This window comes from Colius striatus, chromosome 4 (genome assembly GCF_028858725.1).
Source record: "Colius striatus isolate bColStr4 chromosome 4, bColStr4.1.hap1, whole genome shotgun sequence".
Taxonomy (NCBI): Eukaryota; Metazoa; Chordata; class Aves; order Coliiformes; family Coliidae; genus Colius; species Colius striatus.
In genome coordinates, this window is record NC_084762.1 from 82846186 (window position 1) to 82865085 (window position 18900).

Here is an 18900-nt window from a genome sequence, read left to right on the forward strand (position 1 = left end):
GTCCTGGTTGATAATGAACTGAATATGAACCAGCAATGTGGCCAAGAAGGCCAATGGCATCCTGGGATGCATCAAGAAGAGTGAAGCCAGCAGGTCAAGGGAGGTTCTGCTCTCCCTCTACTCTGCCCTGGTGAGGCCTCATCTGGAGTCCTGTGTCCAGTTCTGGGATCCTCAGCTCAAGAGGGACTGAGAACTACTGGAGAGAGTCCAGTGCAGGGCCACCAAGACGATCAGGGGACTGGAACATCTTCCTTATGAGGAAAGGCTGCGGGAACTGGGGCTGTTTAGTTTAGAGAAGAAGAAACTGAGGGGGGATCTCATTAATGTTTACAAGTATCTAAATGCTAGATGTCAGGAGGTTGGGACATCCCTATTTACTATTGTATGTAGTAACGGGACAAGGAATAGTGTGATGAAGCTGGAACACAAAAAGTTCCATTTAAACATAAGAAAAAACTATTCTCCTGTGAGAGTGATGGAGTCCTGCACAGGCTGCCCAGAGAGGGTGTGGAGTCTCCTTCCTTGGAGGTCTTCAAGACCTGTCTGGACATGTTCCCGTGTGACCTAATCTAGGTGAATCTGCTTCTGCATGGGTGTCCTGGTTTAGGCCCATCAGGGAACAAAGACCACGATTAGCCTCGAGTGCCAAATAGGCTGAGAATTGCTCAAGGGCAGGGAGGGCTTAATTGCTACTTAAGGTCCAGGACAAAACAGACCAGGCTACTCGGTTTGGGGAAGAAAACAGAAAATAATTTAATGCAACACCAACTAAAACATACCCCAAAACATAACCAAAATGAAACAACACAGAGTAATACAACAATGAAGAGTCCAATCAGCCTTTTTAAGAACACCTTCCCGCCACACCTCCCCTCTTCCCGGGCTCAGAGCCCTGATCCCGGTGGTTTTACCCTGTCCCCTCCTGAACGGTTCGGGGGGGGGGGGGGGGGCGGGGGGCAGGCAGTGGGGGTTTCAGTCAGTCTATTCTCGATAGCTTCTGCCGTTTGTCCCTCCTCAGGACAGGTGGGCTCCACACCAGTCCTCCCTGCTCCTCTGTGGTGTACCTCACACACACGGCAGCCCTGCATGGGCTGCTCAAACGTGCATTTATCCCAAAGGCTGCAGCTCCTCTCTGCCTCTCGTGTGGGGCTGCTCTGCGGCGCGCAGGCTCTCCAACACGGCCTGGGCCATGGCCGTCTCCCCACACAGTCCCTCGCCCATCCAGGCTCACTCACATGGAGCTGCTGGTAACTCTCGGTCCTGCCATGGACCTCCATAGATTGCAGGGGCACACCTTGCATTCTCGCCACGGCTTGCAGAGGAGTCTCTGGTCTATCGCTTCTCCTTCCTTCCTCCTTCTCTGGCTGAAGGGTCCGCGTGGTCGCCTCCATCCTCTTACACCTCCTGTCTCGCATTCCGAATTCCCGTCCCCTAAATAGTGCTGGCAGAGGCGCCAGATTGGCCCAGCCGGGCCGGAGGTGGATGTGAACCCAGGAGCCGGGGGAGAGTCCGCAAACTCTCTTAGCCACTCCCCGTTACTAAGCCAAAAGCTGCTCCTTGCTAAACCATAACAATGGCGAGTTGGACTAGATGATCTCTAAATGTCCCTTCCAACCCCTACTATCCTATGACTCTATGATTACAAGCTACCTGGTTGCTTAGGGTTCTGTTTCTGCCTGTGTTCCCTGTAGCTGGTAATATCTGATAATCACTGATGAGCTTGTATAAACTCCGTGACTTTTCTGCCCAAATCCTATAGGAGACCCAATGTGCTGGGCCCTCTTCGGCCCCTGGTGCTCTCACTTGGCCTTGTCAGCTGACTGCTCCTGCTACAAAGTTGAAGAGCAATATTCTAGAATAGAGGTGAAAATGAGTGGCTGAAAAGAATATATTACACAGACAGCTGTGATAAAATCCTTTCCTAGATCTGCCTGTGCTTTCTCATCAGATATTGTCTGAAAAATAAAGTCAGATTTGCCTAAAGAGGAAGAAAGATGTGTGATTTTGAAGTTATCTGAGTAGCAGTGCTTAGCAGTGCTGTAGTTTTTATAGCCATATAGAGGTTTTAGTGGTATTTACACTCCTGGAGAGAGAGGATGAAGGTCATAAAGACAGTCCATTACTGAAATACATTGTTGAAGAAGGAAACAATAAGGTGAAAATACAAAGAAATATAACAGCAACAGTCAAAACTTAAGTGAGTACAAACTGGCCATAAAATAAAGGCAAGGAAAGAGGTTCTGGAAAAACACACTTTAAACCTCTGTTACAGAGATAATTGAGATGCAGTGACAGAAAAAAAGTCAGTGCAGTTTTGGGGTGCACCACCAAATGTGGCATAATAGGGAGTGTGAGTGTGAGAGCTCCTGCTCTGAGACCAGTAACTGATACAGTAATTCGGAATGAAATACTGGATTAGTTTTGTGTAACTAATTTTGTTTTGTTAGTAACATCAGCATGTTGCTAACAGTGAAAGCGAAGAACGTTGGTGTGCCACCACATGAATAATTGTTAGAATAACATATGAAAACAAAGATGAGGCTCAAATGTTGAAATTCTTGGTAGATGCAAAGGGGTGGTAATTAGAATGCTTTGGAGAGGCTGCAGTACAGGACAGTGGAGGAAGGTAAGCAAGAACATTCTTCACCAAACAGCAACAAAGAGGGGTGGGTAGGGGAAATTTCTTAATGCTATGACACCAAATACCAAGTTCACATGGAGTTTAGAAAAAGTCACATGGGTTACTTGGAAATTTTAAAACTAAACAGCCCCAAAAGACTGGACAAATGCATTAGGAAAAGGCAAAAAAAAAATCATGTTTTGTGTTAGCAGAGCAAGAATTGGACTGAACTGACTTGACGGGTTTCTCCACCTGAAGATCTTACAGTTGTAAAGTATCTGTTTAGGGGAAGACTGTCAGATGACGAGCTCCTGAGAGCACCTGGACTAGATGCCACCTGCAAATATTAAACAAACCTGCAAAGATTAAGCTCTCATGGCTTCTTTTCAATGATTTGCTGCTGAAAGGTTAACAAGCCTTCATGGAATTTGTGTTAGAAGAATTGGAGCACTAGAGGAAATGAAACAACACTTTGTTTCTTCCTTCCTGCCTCCCTGTCCCACATCCCCAGCCTCCTACACTTAGTTTTGGTTCATTTACACATAAAGAACTGGTCTGTGATCTTGATGCGAAGCTCAAGTAGTAGCTGATACCATCTATTGACTCAGTAGAACTTGGGAAGCCTTTTACTAATGGGAAAGAGGATGCTGTTTGTCCACCCTGCCCCAGCTGATACTGAAACCAGCTGTAGTGCTTCCATGCCTTGCCTTGTGAGCTCATGTCAGCCTGCACTGTGCTGGGGGAACTTGATAGTCCCAGCACAGACATCAAGGGGTGATCTAAGTGTAAAATGTGTGATGGTATTTTGCCTCAGATATAAAGTAGCTTTATAACTCGTTATGTAAACTGCATGCTACTTTTATAGCATTTGTGTAAGTTACAGATATTTTTGTTCAGTGTGGGAAGCTGTAATCACCTTCTAGGAAACAAGAACTTTTTTTAAAGGTCCTGAGCAGTCTGAGCAACCACATCTAAAATGCCCTCCAGCAATCAGACAAGACAGAAGTAGGGGATGGAAATAGAACATAAGCATTGCACTTTCTCATGGAGAAGAAAAATGATTTTTATGTGTGTTTAATTACTGTTGCCACGGTCCCAATTTCTCATCATAATCATTTGGTAGCTTAGATTTTATAAAACTGTGAGCCCCACTGTACCATTTGGAAGGTAATAAACAGATTCAGGGTAATTAAGCCAAATACAATTAGATTTATTTATTTTACAGCTCTATGAAGTTGCAGAGACCACTGTAATTTAAATTAACTTTACAAAGCCAGAGTGGGGTTGTAATTAATTCGTGCAAAGAGTATATGGCTTTTGGATTTGAGCTTTTGAACTTGAACAATTCAGCTATTTTTCCTGCTGAACAAAAAAAAAAAAAAACCAAGCAGAGAAACAGTGAATCCTTCAGTTGTGCAAACTCATGTCCCAGAAGGGAGTAAGGAAAACTGGTGGAAATTTCAGTGGGCTGATACTCTGGAATACAGTTACAGAGTAGATTATGGAATGTACTACTACCATTCTGCTACATTTTAACATGGCACCTGCCAAAATAAGGTTGTTAAAGAGACAGAGCCCATCAACACTCACCCTCACACATGTGCACTGACTGTGTTCAGGTTTGAGGCACAAGTATTTCTTCCTGAAGTCAAGTGTTTCCATGTGCCATTTGTGTAAAATTTCAGAAGCCCCTCATATTACTATTTGTGTACTTTTTTAAAAGCCTTTCCCTGACACACAAGAAAGTCAAGTCTCTGGTGATCAACCCTTTACTGATATGCCAATAAAGATCTTTCTATGAGTGGAGATGTACAAAACTGATGGGTATCTCTGTCCCTGAAGAACAGGGTAAACACGAGGGACTAACAACAGAAATAGAGAGCAAAGAGTTGATTCCCCTGAGACTGAAGGATTTGCTTTCCTTTTGTTTCCCTTTTTTTTGTTTGTCATCTTTTTATTTGAATATGTGAAAAACTTCCTCCTTTCAGTCCATGCAAGTTTCCATTTCCAGCCCCAAGACCATTTGCATTTGAAGTTTAGCTTGTTGAAAGGCAGGAATTATCTGCAGTGTGCAAACCTGAACATGGAGTGCAACTGCCCAGGAGACTGGTGATACATCATCTCCAGGATTTTTGTTGAGGTCTTATATTTTAACGGTGTCAGCCTTCCCAGTCTGTTGCAAGCACAATTTACACTGCTTCTGTCTCCTAAGAGGAAAGGAAATAGAGGCGACAGAGATGCTCCCAGAGGAGTGACTAATCTTTACCCTTCAGGAGTGTTCAAGGATAGCCACCTCTACTAATCATTAAATAGTTGTTTTTAAAGCAAGGCAAAAAAAAAAAAGCAGCAGAGCAATTTAATCCCATTTCCCAAATGTTCTGCAGTGCACATCATTATCTATTCGGCTTCTCACAGTCATTACCAGAGAGAAATTAGGTCTAGCAATGAATGGTCAGTATGATGCTGTCAGCCACACACTCTTCAGTTTTAAATTTAAAATGGAGCCTGTGGTCTGCCTGTATCAGCTATTAACTTTACTGTCATTGTCACAAGGCCATCAATCTTAGTCTGTCCCAAACCTATTTTCTGTGGAGACTCAGCCCATCTTCCTTATTTCCTACACATGCAGATTTTAAATCACCTTGTAAACCTTCTACTGCACCACAGGTTTAAGGCTGCAAGACTTGGCAGGCTCTTTCCCCGCCCCACCCCAATGTACATTCAGTATCTACTACCAAATGATAGATTGCAGCTACTCTCTGGACTGAATCGTGCCAGAAATGGGAAAACAGAGAAGAAACCCTAAAGCTCATATGAAATGGATAAAAGCCTGGTTCTACTGAAGCTGATAGCAAGTGCAGTAGAACTCAACTTCCAAGTAATTACTGTAAAAACTGTTTCAGAGAGCCAGCACATAAAGTGGCCTTTGTGGGCTGGATCTTTCCTTTAGAGATGATCTCTGCTTCTGTAGCATCAAAGCATCTGAGAGCATTGGAAATGTCCCAGTTAGTTGCCTACTAGTTTAATATGGAGGAGTTTGTTACCAGAACATTTTAAGCATTTAGTTGAAATATTCTTCTGTCCTAAATTTGCCTCTTCTGCATCTAGCAATGTCTAAGTACACCAACTTTCAAGGCTCATAACTTTCCTCAGAATGTCCAGAAGGGCACAGTTTAGGGAGCATGTGTATGATTTATAAAGGATAGGTATGACACAAAGAGTTCCTTGACTAGGGAGCTTGTTCTGATCTTTTTATTCTATGAACATGAATCCTTCAAGCAAGAGTCTTTTCTAATAGCTACAGAAAAGTTTCTGCCTCTTGGGTCCATGACAGAAAGTTGCTTCATTAACCTACAATCTCACTGGAAAATCTGTAAAGAGACCAATTTGTTAGATGCAGTAACTGTGATGTTGTGTTGCATCAGTACATAACAGATAAGTAATGAAGCCTGGGTAATTCTGGCCACTTATGCATGCAATTATTTCTTTGTTGAAGTGTTGGGCACATTGGAACCTGAGTACTCCAAGAGCTGTATTGCCACTTTGAGTGCCGTGTCCACCAACTAAGGTGACACTAATGTTTGTGGCAAATGCTGTGCTCAAATCCCATCTCAATCTGTAGATGTCTCTATTATTGTAATGAAGCCTGTATTTTACTTACAGGAAATCACAGGCTTGCTAAGCCTTGATGTAACTGAGCTGCTGTGATCCCTAGATAGCATCTCAGTTTTGGCAAAACTCCCATATTGAACTTTTTGTCACCTCTCTCTCGTGGGAGCAGGGGCAAGTAGACATTTTGTAAGTAAGGCACAAGAGACTGCACAAGGAGATGCAACACCTATCCCACTGGTGATTAAAGTCTGAAAGGAGCCGACTTTGTGTCTGGAAGGTGCTCCCTCATATGCAAGTCTTTTTTCGCATACATAGAAGCCTCGCTGCAGAGAGAGAAAGCAAACATGTATTTCATGAAAACTGAGAGATGACACACAGAATGTGCATAATTTATATTTGTTGGAAGACACAGCTCCTGTGTACAAATCAAATAGCTGCATCCAGAAAGGGGAAGAGTAAAAAATATTACTGCACTGGGTTTGTGCGACAAGGTTTTGGTACTGGAGGGCTGTGGGGGTGGCTGCTGTGAGAAACTGCTAGACACTTCCCCCATGTCTGACAGAGCCAATGCCAGTGTCTCCAAGACAGACTCACCTCTGGCCAGGGCCAAGCCCATCAGCAATGGTGGCAGCAACTCTGTGATTAATGTATTTGAGAAAGGGAAAAGTTACTGCATGAAAGAAATCACAGCTAGGAGAAAGTAGTAAGAATGTGAGAGCAACAACTCTGCAGACCCCAGGATCAGTGAAGAAGGAAGGGGAGAACATGCCCAGGCACTGGAGCAGAGGCTCCCCTGCAGTCCATGGTGCAGCCCATGATGAGGCCCTGCCCCTGCAGCCTTGGAGGACACAGGGCAGCAGAGACCCTCCTGCAGCCTGGGGAGGACCCTACGCCAGAGCCAGTGGATACCCAAAGGAGGCTGTGACCCCGTGAGAAGTCCACACTAGAGCAAGTTACTGGCAGGACCTGTGGACTTGTGGAGGGAGAAGCCCACACCAGAATCAAGTTTGTTGTCAAGATTGTGACATCAGCAGGGACCCATTCTAGAGCAGTTGGTCCAGATAGGGTCAACCCACCACAATATGATATAATGATAGGACAGGTGTAAGCTGGAACATAAGAGGTTCAAAAGAAATACAAAGAAGAATTTCTTCACTGTGAGGATGAGGGAGCACTGGCACAGGCTGCCCAGATGGATTGTGCAGCCTCCTTCTCTAGTGACATTCAGAGTTCCTGTGTGACCTGCTCTAGGTGGTGCTGCTCTGGCAGGGGCTTGGACTGGATAATCTTTCAAGGTCTCTTCCAACTCTTAAGATTCTGTGATTCTGTAACATGAAGCAGGCAATTACTCTCCTTAGCTACAGCAACAAAGGCCAAAGGGTAGCGAGAGAGGCAGGACTGTGTGGGGACGCCCACTGAAAAAAGGTGCACTGGGTATTTTCGCCATCAGACGATGTCTCCAGCTACAGTGAATAGCTTTCTTAGTCCAGGAATGGTGCAGATGTGTTGACTCTTAAACCTGTGTTACAGCTCAGACAGCAGCAGAAGCTTTTCTTCCAGTCTCTGGAACATCTATCAGCAGTTCATTTGATCCTTCAATGCTGCTTCTGTGATAATAGGGAATTGCGATTATGGGCTTGAGCATGGGATGTGGTTGCAATTCCTTCTCACCAGATCTTTTCAATATTATCTCACCAGATAATACTCCATTAGAGGAAGTATAAAACACACCCTCTTTATGCTGTCTTCACAAAGTTGTCAATGATGCATAAGAAAGACAGTCCTACTACGCCTTCTCACTACCAACACACCTGTAAACAACCAGCTGCACACACAAAATCATAAACCTCCCCTAACTCACATTTTGTATGGCTGGAAGAAACATCCTTTTCTGGTGGCAATAAACAGTTTTGGATAAGCCACTAGATCTGTAAAGCTTCTCACGAGACAATAGGCAGCCAGGTGAGATCCTCTACCACTCTTAGACAGGATGCATCTGCAGTAATACTCAGCTTCTAGGACTTCTCTAAACAAGGAAGAAGACAGCTAGAACTAAATGTGAGAAGACACTTTTTGACTGTAGAACGAAAGCACCCTGGGCATAGCTACAGCCAGACAGCTAAGAATAGAACTCTGATCTTTGACTTTTTTTTTGTAACTGGGGAGGGTCTCTGATTTGAAAAACCACTCCACCCGTAAAAGAAGAAGGATAATAAGACTTAGTTGCAGCCCTTAGTTTTATTAGTTATTGATGTCTAGAAGTAGGTTGGCACTGTGCAGGGCATGAAGAATGCTGCTGCCTCCTGGGGCTTTTAACCAATGAACTGTAAATGCAAGCCAGGAGCTCATCAGTAGCCAGAATGTGATATCCTACATAGTCCTGGCAATGCTTGGCCTTGTCCAAATAGCAGTGTCGTATTGGAGCAGAGAGGGCTGCAGGAGCACTGATCAGCAGAGGGAGATGTGTTTTGAGAAAGGATGCGTGAAAACAGAGGTCCATTCCTTTGTAAATTGCATAAAAGAATCTTTCAGTTGTTGAGGATGGTCTGGAGCACAGAGGAGATGATAAAGGCATCACTGAGATATGATGTACTGGCTGAGTGGAAACAGGAGCAGGAAATACTGCGGTCGAAGGTCAGAACAGTGTTCTGGGGAGCCTTGAAGGCAGATGCAAGTAGCAGAAATTTAATGCAAGAGGCCAAAGGAAAATGATCAAAGAATTCAGAGGTGCCGTTGTTAAGGCAAATTATTTAGTGAGGCTTTTGAAATAGGTTGCAAAGAAAAAAGATGAAAATGAAGAGGAGGCTCTAGTAGTCTCGAGGAGAAATGATCAGGGCAAGAACACAATTTTTGTCATATGGCTGACGAGGGTGAACCTTAGAAAAGTTCCACATGGTGAAATGATGTAATTTGGCAAATGTCTGGTCTTGTCTCAGACTGACAGAGATTAGTCTCAGGAGATTTAATTAACATGTAGAACTCCTTGTAGGAAAATGCTAAGTGTTGCCATGCCCGTAAGTTTCTCAAGAAATAGAAAGCAAAATGAAAGATGGTCACGATTCCCTGGTTTCAAAAAGAAATTCTGCAAGAGTCACAATCTGTGCTTGTTGTCCAGGTGATGAATATTCAGATCTGTTACCTCACTATGGATAGAAAACTCTAGAAAGATCAAGTCCCTGTTTCTTGAGCTTCCAGAGGGTTCACTATGAATGATATTTGAAACATAGCTCAATAGACCTTTATGGAGATATTATGTATAAATTTTATCTTGGTTTCATATTGACTTGTTATAGACAAGCAACTGTTCCAAAAACTTTTTTACATATTCATTCATCTCCCTATAGAGGATGCAGTGTGCCAGTTTCTGAGAGAGAACAAAATTATCATGCATTATTTTTAGACGCAAGCAATTTGTGGTTAATGTTACTCTGCCAAAACAGAGAACCAAACTCCTAGTTTCAAAACCAGGCAAGTTTATTGGATAGCTATAAAACTCAGTGTGAGAGAAAGAGGAGAAATTTTCACCTAACTCAAGTAATCTGACATGTACTGCCAGCCTACAAATAAGACTGAAGCTGGAGTAGCTCAGCAAGAGAAGATGAAGAATATTAATGTACCGAAATGTCTCCATGTGGATGCAAAGAGCATGGAAAATAAGCAGTAGGTACTGGAAGAGATACTAAACAACGAAGTTTATGAACTAGTGGGCACAGCTGAGGCAAGATGGGTTGATTCCTGTCAATGCTTTGAATGTCAATTAAGGAGGGACACAGTTTGCACGAATGGGCAGGATCCATCTGTTTTCTCACTGATGTGGTGCATGCGATGAACTCAGATGATGTTCTGTTTTCTTGAAGAAACTTGAGTCGTTGGATCAGAAGAAATAAGGAACAGTGCAGAGGTGTTTTTTCATGGGCTCTCGGAAATCTACAAACTGGATGTTTGTGATAAAAGACAGTGGCCAGCAGGTCAAGGGAAGTTCTTCTCCCCCTCTACTCTGCCCTGGTGAGGCCTCATCTGGAGTACTGTGTCCAGTTCTGGGCTCCCCAGCTCAAGAGGGACAGGGAAGTGCTGGAGAGAGCATATGGAATGGAACATCTTTCATATGAGGAAAGGCTGCGGGAACTGGGGCTGTTTAGTCTGGAGGAGATTGAGGGGAGATCTTATCAACATTTATAAATATCTAAATGGTGGGTGTCAGGAGGTTGGGACATCCCTTTTTTCTATAGTAGCCAGCAACAGGACAAGGGGTAATGGGATGAAACTGGAACACAAAAAGTTCCACTTAAACATAAGAAAAAACTGTTTCACTGTTCAGGTGAGGGAGCCCTGGTACAGGCTGCCCAGAGGGGTTGTGGAGTCTCCTTCATTGGAGGTCTTCAAGACCTGCCTGGACATGTTCCTATGCGACCTGATCTAGGTGACCCTGCTTCAGCAGGGGGGTTGGACTAGATGATCTCTAGAGGTCCCTTCCAACCCCTACAATTCTATGATTCTGTGATTTTTAGTTACATTTCCTCAGTAAAGCTACAAAATGATGGATGCTCTATTTCAATGTTGGAAATATTCTTATGAAGCTTCCTAATTGTAATAATTAGTACCAGACTCAGGACAGGCCACCCACTTCTATTCCCCACTTTGATGTCAGCTGCTGAAAGGAAGAATGTAAATAGAAACTAGAACTGTAAACACAAATGCTTACTGAGGTCTTTGGTCACAGTATCATAGCCCCGAGTCACTGTTTGAAGGTTGAACAGCTCAAACGTATAAGAAAAAAATATCCTATAAGATGTGAAATCATACAAATATCATTTTAGCCCACCCCAAGGCATAGGTATTTTGACTGTTAATTGGTTTGCACTTCTTTTTTGCACACAACAATCCTACATCCATTATCTGAACCCCACTACTCGGAGCCAGCTGACTTTACATGAAGCAGAGTAATTTTTCCAGTGGAGCTGGAGCCACAGCTGACCTGAAGTAGCCAAAGGGATATTCCATACCATATAATGAATGCCATGCTCGGGAATAAAAAATAAGGTAGAGAAAGAAGACAGTGGAGTTGTGGCTTCCAAGGTGGTCATTGCTCAGCTACTCTGCCCTTGGGAGGGGGTAAGTGATCTCCTTTGTACCCTGTGCTTTTCTAATCTTTCCCTGACTTGTTAAACTATTTCTATCTCAACCCATGAGTTTTCTCACTTTTGTATTTCTTGTTCTCTCCCAGTGGAACTGGAAAGCTCATGGAAAAGGGTGGTCTTGTGAACATACCGATGTGAATACAGCAACACAGGACATTGTGCTACCCACAAGGTTAATGCCAGGACTAATTTTGAAGTGATACCTTCAGTGTGGTTTGACACCTTCTTCCATGCTCCAGGAGGGGTGAGGTATCTCAAGAGCCCATGTGAGTTATGGAGTAAGAGTGCACCATCTGCTAGGACGCCTAACCCACAGGTCAGACAGACCCACAGGTCTCTTTTCAGTTAGCTTCCCACAGATCTATGTGTACTAATAAATAGCTATATAAGGGTAGTTCATTCAAAGGCAGTAACAGACAAAATCCCTCCCATTTTGGATGTGTTCATCATCCATTAGCTACCACTGCCCTGGAAAGCCTTGGAGCTTCCCTTCTCCACCTCAAGCCACAGACCACACCATACCAAAACACTGCTGTGGAAGACAATCTCACATCAGTTCAAATACTTCAAGAGGAAAAAAACCAAAAATGTTCACGTGTTAGGTCCTCCATGAGAAACCTAGTGGAGTCTGAAGCTGTATGCTAGATGTATGGATTGCCAGCTGCCTCCAGAGCATGAGCCCTGAGCTGTTGGGCCATAATCCACATCGTGCCACCAGCCAGGCTGCATATTCCCTGTTGCAAATGCCTGTAGGCAAGAAGACACAGACTAAGCCTTGTTTAAATGTGATGGGGAAAGACAGGCATCTACTGCAGAACACCTGGAAAGTGAGGGCACATGCCTACAAAAAGACACTTGCTGGGTGCAAGGTCCCAGTCTGAATGAGGCAGTGATGGGATCTGAAACATTATCCTCTGGTGCTTAACCTGGTCAGCAGCATGACTACCTGGTCCCCTTTACTCCTGGAGACTTTGGTTTCGTGTGTGGTTGCTGTGGGGGAAAAGAGGATATGAAACCACCACATTTCACAGTGGCTGGACAGGAAGGGAGATCTTCTGGCCGTCCGAGACAAGCAGAAAAAGCCTCACAGACTATTTACTCAAGAGTGAGCTTTACTCCAAGCTTTTGCAGCCAGCTTTGTCCCCAGACATGGCCTCCTGGCCTTGGGAAGTAGCAATGCTGCTCGCAGAGGACAAGACTCTGCATATCCAAATGTCACCTGCCAGGCACTTCTTATGGCACTCCCATGCAACTGAGAGCTGACAGGATGAAACCACATGTGCACCTAGTGCTTCAGGCACTTCAGACACATGTCTTGGTCTCTACTCTCATGCGGCCTGCTGCCACCCATGAGCAGCTGCTTCCCACTGCCTTCTCATCACCCGAAAAGCTGATGCCCCTACTCCATTCCCAGCAGCCCTGCACCTGCTGAGCCTCCCTCCCAGACTCCATTAGATTACCTTAAATGCTTTTGAGCAGTAGATGCTACGTTGCCTAGATCAGCTGGAAAACGGGGAATGCTTGTTTGACTAAGCTACCCCTTAATCCTTTAACAGGATGCTTTTATCTAGCGGATCCAGAGAGTGAAACACACAGGACAAAGGCTTATTAGCAGAAAGTATTGCACCACTGCATTTTCCTTGACAGCTCGGCAGCAGACTGCAACCCTTCATAGACATGTGTGTGTCAAAGCAAGCCATGCCAATGGGCTGGATGGGAGCAGGGAAGGGAGGGCAACTAGAGATGGCTCTGGGATGAGATACTGCAACTGCCCCACATGTATTAATAAATCAGCACTTTTAGATATCAAAACAGTGTGGGACTGTCAACACTAAATATGTCAGTCACAGGTAGAAATTGCCTAGCATCCTGCAATTCTTATTTGCATGAAATCAAAAATAGTAGGAGGAAATCTGCCTGCAGCAGACTTTCAATTTACGTCAGTCTGCCAAACTCTTCAGCAAAAGCAAGCCTCTGTGTGAACACTTAGTCATCACCTTCATTTAACATCCAGTGGGTGTAATGTTTGGCAGCCTAGCCTTCTGAAGAGACAGCCCTGGCATCTCATTTTAGCACATTATCCCATTATATTGTGTGCCATAGTATCCCGGTGTAAGGAAAGCAAGGAAAACATGTAACTGCATGTGCACAAGGGGCATGCAGACACAATTGGCTCGTCTGAGGCAAGCAGAGTACTTGTGATCAAAAAACTGGGGAGTAGGAGATACAGCAGGTAAGGTGAGGGGGAGCTGAGGCTGCCTGAGAGGGCTGGGGGTTGGAGACCAGCACCACTTGCAGCTAAGGAGCCTGTTTCCAAGCCTGCTCCTGGAAGGAAGGAAGGAAGAAAGGCTGTCCACACAGCTCAATCAGAGATAGAAATATGGGTAGAATCACTCTGCTGTACTCAGCATGACTTGGAAAGTTGTTCTCAGTTCTTGCTTGCTTCAGCTCTGTGTGTCTTCTCACTCATGCTCAGGTCATTAGTGCCCCAGCTACATGGAGCAGGGCTGATTCCTTGGGCTTTGTCAGCCCTTCCCAGAAATGTTGTCTGGGCCACGTCATGGCTCACAAGTGTTTTGACTGGTAGAGATCGGAGGCTGCCCAATGCCTGAGATGGGAGATCTTGGGAATGTCCTCAGGGTGGACTGAAATCATGGAATCATAGAATGGTAGGGGTTGGAAGGGATCTTTAGAGATCATCTATTCCAACTCCCCTGCAGAAGCAGGTCCACCTAGATTGGGTCACACAGGAACACATCCAGGTGGGTTTTTAAAACCTCCAGAGAAGGAGACTCCACACCTTCTCTTCTCTAGACTAAACAACCCTTCAGCCTTCAGTTCCCACAGCCTTTCCTCATAAGGAAGTTGTTCCAATCCCCTAATCATCTTCGTGGCCCTGCGCTGGACTCTCTCCAGAATTTCCCTGTCCCTTTTGAGCTGGGGAACCCAGAACTGGACACAGGACTCCAGATGAGACCTCAACAGGGCAGAGTAGAGGGGGAGAAGAACCTCCCTTGACCTGCCGACCATGCTCTTCTTGATGCATCCCAGGATGCCATTGGCCAAAAGCAGACCAAGAAGTGTCAGAAACCCAAAAAGTTTCCAGGAAACATTTGGATGATTTAAAAGTACACACAACAGAATTAGTTTCCCTAGAGACTTGCTGGCACTCTGGAGTTGACCAGCACAGAGTCATGGCCATCTATACAGCCATTGGTAAGGACCAACAGCAGTGGAAGATATCAAGATATCTTTCATCTGCCTTCACTAAACTTCCTGGCTCCAGCAACTTTGATGTTTTAGTGCATGCAATTGCTTCCTCTCTATTTCCCTCGACCTCAGACAACTCCCTGTTTTGCTGCCCAGTTACTGACTGTCTTAGACATGTATCTGGCTCTGAGGAGTTTATGGGGAACCTGAACAGCGCAGAGCACAAGGCAGAAAACCCTATGAGAGCCTCACTGTTGTGTGCTCAGCTACATGACAGCAAAATCCCTTGCTTGTATATTGTGCCCCTTAAAATGTTATCCCTAGAAAAATTGGACAGAGCTAAAGTGGTGCCTTTGAAACCTTACAATAGGCCGTGATTTCATGAGCATCCCTGAAATTCCACCACTGCTGAGGGCAAGGAGGTGGATATTTTTATTTACAGCTAGCCTGTGACCTGATCCCATGAAAGTATGCTTGTTAATAGGCCTGATACGAGTGGGATTACTCTCATTACTCCGGTAAAGAATGAGCCCACCAGCAGAATAAACATTGGCAGGATCAAGTAACAGATGAGTCATCTTTTCCAAACAAAAAAAGCCAGTGAGCCAGTAAATAAACATGTTAGTTGAATTAACTATCACACACATACTGTATATATTTAAAACAACCTTGGGATAGCCACTGCCACATACTAAAATAGTTTCTAGATCTCTGTCCTAATAGCAGCCTCTCCAGCTAACTCTGTCCTGATGCACTGCAGTGTCCCCGCTGTGGCAGGCCCCAGGAATCCCCCCTAATCCAAACCATGTGCCAGCTGAGCACCAGCTGACAAACTAATCAAGGCCAGCAAGGCAAACGTCTGCAGGGTCAACTTCTGCTCTCCTTTCCTTCCTCTACAGCCCATTTAAGTCTAGGGGGTTGCACTAAGTATATTAGAGGGGAATTTTGTTCACAGTGTGTCTGATACAAACACAACACTACCATATTCCCCTATGGGCATTTCAAATTACTTTCAAGAATCAGTATAAAAACATAACCATTAAAATAGTAAAATAATATTTAAGCTGGTAACTCTTCCCTTAGGACCTGAGGGTTTAAACTCGTTTTTAAAAATATATATATATATAAAAAATTTAGGGGAACATTTTCTAAGGAAACTGATCCTGACGGAACTCTTCTCTGTAATAGCCTTTTGGTGTTTCTTTCACACATCTTCCAGAGGACCAAAGAAGAAATGTCTGATAGGATCATGCCATGGTCACCTTGACCTCATCTACAGGAAAGTTATACCAATGCTCACATTTTTCTTGTGAAATTTTATTGTACTACTCCTTGCTGGCTTCATCGCTGCCATTCTTTACAGTAAGGAACTGATCACATCAGCAGTATAAAGGCCAGATTTGGTGCCAACTGAAGCAGTGGGGACCTTTCCAGTTAGTATCATGTGTGTACTGGTCTGGGTATCTGTGGTGGTTTTGCCTGATGTCCACCCAGTCATAAAATCACTCCCCCTCCTAAACTGGACAGGAGAGAGAGAGAAATATAACAAATGGTTTGTGAGTTGAGATAACAACGGAGAGATCACTCAGCAATTAGCGTCATGGGCAAAACAGACTCAACTTAGGGAGAAAAAGTTTTGATTTATTAAAGAAACAATAAGAGCAGGGAGATGAGAAATAAAACTGTCTTAAAAACACCTCCCCCCACCCCTCCTCTTCCCAGGACTCCCCTTCCTTCTGCCCCAGTGGCGCAGGGGATGGAAGATGGGGGTTGCAGTCAGTTCATTACAGATGGACTTTGCCACTGCTTATTGTCAGGAGGAGGCCTCCTCACACTTCCCACTGCTACACTGTGGGGTCCCTCCCACAGGAGACAGTCCCTCATGAATTTCTCCACCATGGTTCCTTCCCATGAGCTGCAGCTTCTCACAAACTGCTCCATCATGGGACCTCCCAAAGGGGGCAGCTCCTCACACACTGCCCCAGCTGGGGTCATCCATGAGGAGAAGAGTCCTTCAGGGACACATTGCTCCAGCCTATGTCCCTCGTGGAATCATGAGTTCTGACAGCAAACCTGCTCTGGCATGGGCACCTCCTTCACGAACTCCCAGGTCCTGCCAGGAACTTACTCCAGGATGAACTTCTTATGGATTAACAATCTCCTTCAGGCATCCACTCGCTCCAGTGTGGCATCCTCCACAGTCTGTGAGTGGATCTCTGCTTCCTGGTGGTCCTCCATGGACTGCAGGGGGACAACTCACTTCACCATGGTCCTCACCACATATCACAGGGGAGCCTTTTCAGTGCCTAAACATCCTCCTCCCCCTCCTTCTACACTGACCTTGGTGTCAGCAGAGATGTTTTCACATTCTCCCTCCCTGTTGCTGCTGCAGTTTTGCAACTGCGCAACAATTTCTTCTCCTTCTCAAATACGTTATTCACAGAGGTATTACTTCCATCACTAATTGGCCAAGCCTGGGTCAGGTGCAGGGTCCAACTTAAAACTGACTGTTCCTAACCCTGTTAGGGAAACTTCTGGCAACTCTTTTTGTTTAAAGAAGTCACCCCTGTAGCCCCCCTGTTACCGAAAAACTTGGCCCAGGCAAAACCACTGCAGCATCCTGAGCCTGTCCTCTAGGCAGAGCAGAAAGGCCTGTTGTCACAGGGAGACATGAGGTCTTGTCCTCCAGCAGGAATTCATGTATTTACAAGAACCTGTGATTTAGAGTCATTCTGGGCAACAGTTAGGGCCTATTTTTCAGTGAGGCTGAGAAAGCCAACATGTATAATTGTGCCAATTGTCTGTGAAAGTCAGATACATGTGCAGTGACATAAACACATGAGTTCAGCACTGGGGAAAATTAAGCTGTTTAGGGAGTTTGAATGGATATGCCATCATTGCCTATGGATTTTGTGCTTTTCAAAAGAGATAGCTGTGTGTTTTGTATAGATTTCTGTAGCCTGAGGTGTCATCTTCTAAATGTTAATGAAGCAATTTTGGGAGATCTTTGTTCCTCTCAGCACTGGATTATCAACAAAGACCCATCATGTATCATTCTTAGAAGAAAACTGCAGCTACCAGCGATGCTTGTAGAGATTCCTTCAGCTCTAGTCTGATTTTCATAGGATTGCAAACGAATTATGGGACAAATTTTGGCTGTACTGTTAGCCATTGGTCCCATTTTCATGGAAATTTTGATACTCTCTCTAGTATTTTCTTCAAAGCTTTGTATAGGCTGGGTGCCACATGGTTTGTTGGTGAGCTTTCCTGTTGAAATCCATACAAGTCTAGCACATGGGCAATTTCACAACATGGAAATGATGTTTCCAAAAATGCACGGTGTCGGTATCTTTTCCTTGGGCATGGGGCCCAATTGCTGCCTTCTGAGATGAAAAATACTCCAGTTGTAGCAGTGGCAACTTATTTAAGGAGTAAAGTCTCAGACTGAATAGCTCCACTGACTTCCACTTTCCACATGACAGAATCATAGCTTGTTTGTTTACTTGGTTTCATTTTAAGGCTTGAATTGTGCTGATGATCCTCACAAGATCCGTCTTCTTCTGAATCTTTTGTCAAGACACTGGTGCTGTATTGGGTTGAGCTGCACTGTGGGAGCTTGTGGTGGTTTAGGCCCATCAGGGAACAAAAGACCACGATTAGCCTCGAGTGCCAAATAGGCTGAGAATTGCCCAAGGGCAGGGAGAGCTTAATTGCCACTTAAGGTCCACGACAAAACAGACCAGGCCACTCGGTTTGGGGGAGAAAACAGAAAATAATTTAATGCAACACCAACTAAAGCATGACCATAAAACCCCAAAACATAACCAAAATAAAACAACACAGAGTGGTACAGCGATGAAGAGTGCAACCAGCCCTTTAAGAACACCTTCTCCCCACTCCTACCCCCTTCCCCTGCTCAGAGCCCTGATCCTGGTGTCTTTATCTCCTCCCCCCATGAACAGCCCAGGGAGGCAGGGAATGAGGGTTTCAGTCACTCCGTTCCTGATGGCTTCTGCCGTTTATCTCTCCTCAGGACAGGTGGGCTCCGCACTCATCCTCCCTGCTCCTCTGTGGGGTACCTCACACACGGCAGCCCTGCACAGGCTGCTCCAACGTGCATTTATCCCAAAGGCTGCAGCTCCTCTCTGCCTCTCGTGTGGGGCTGCTCTGCGGCACGCAGGCTCCAGCACGGCCTGCGCCATGGCCGTCTTCCCACACGGTCCTTCACCCATCCAGGTGCACTCACACGGAGCTGCTGGTGGCTCTCAGTCCTTCCATTGTCCTCCATGGATTGCAGGGGTACAGCCTGTGTTCTCACCA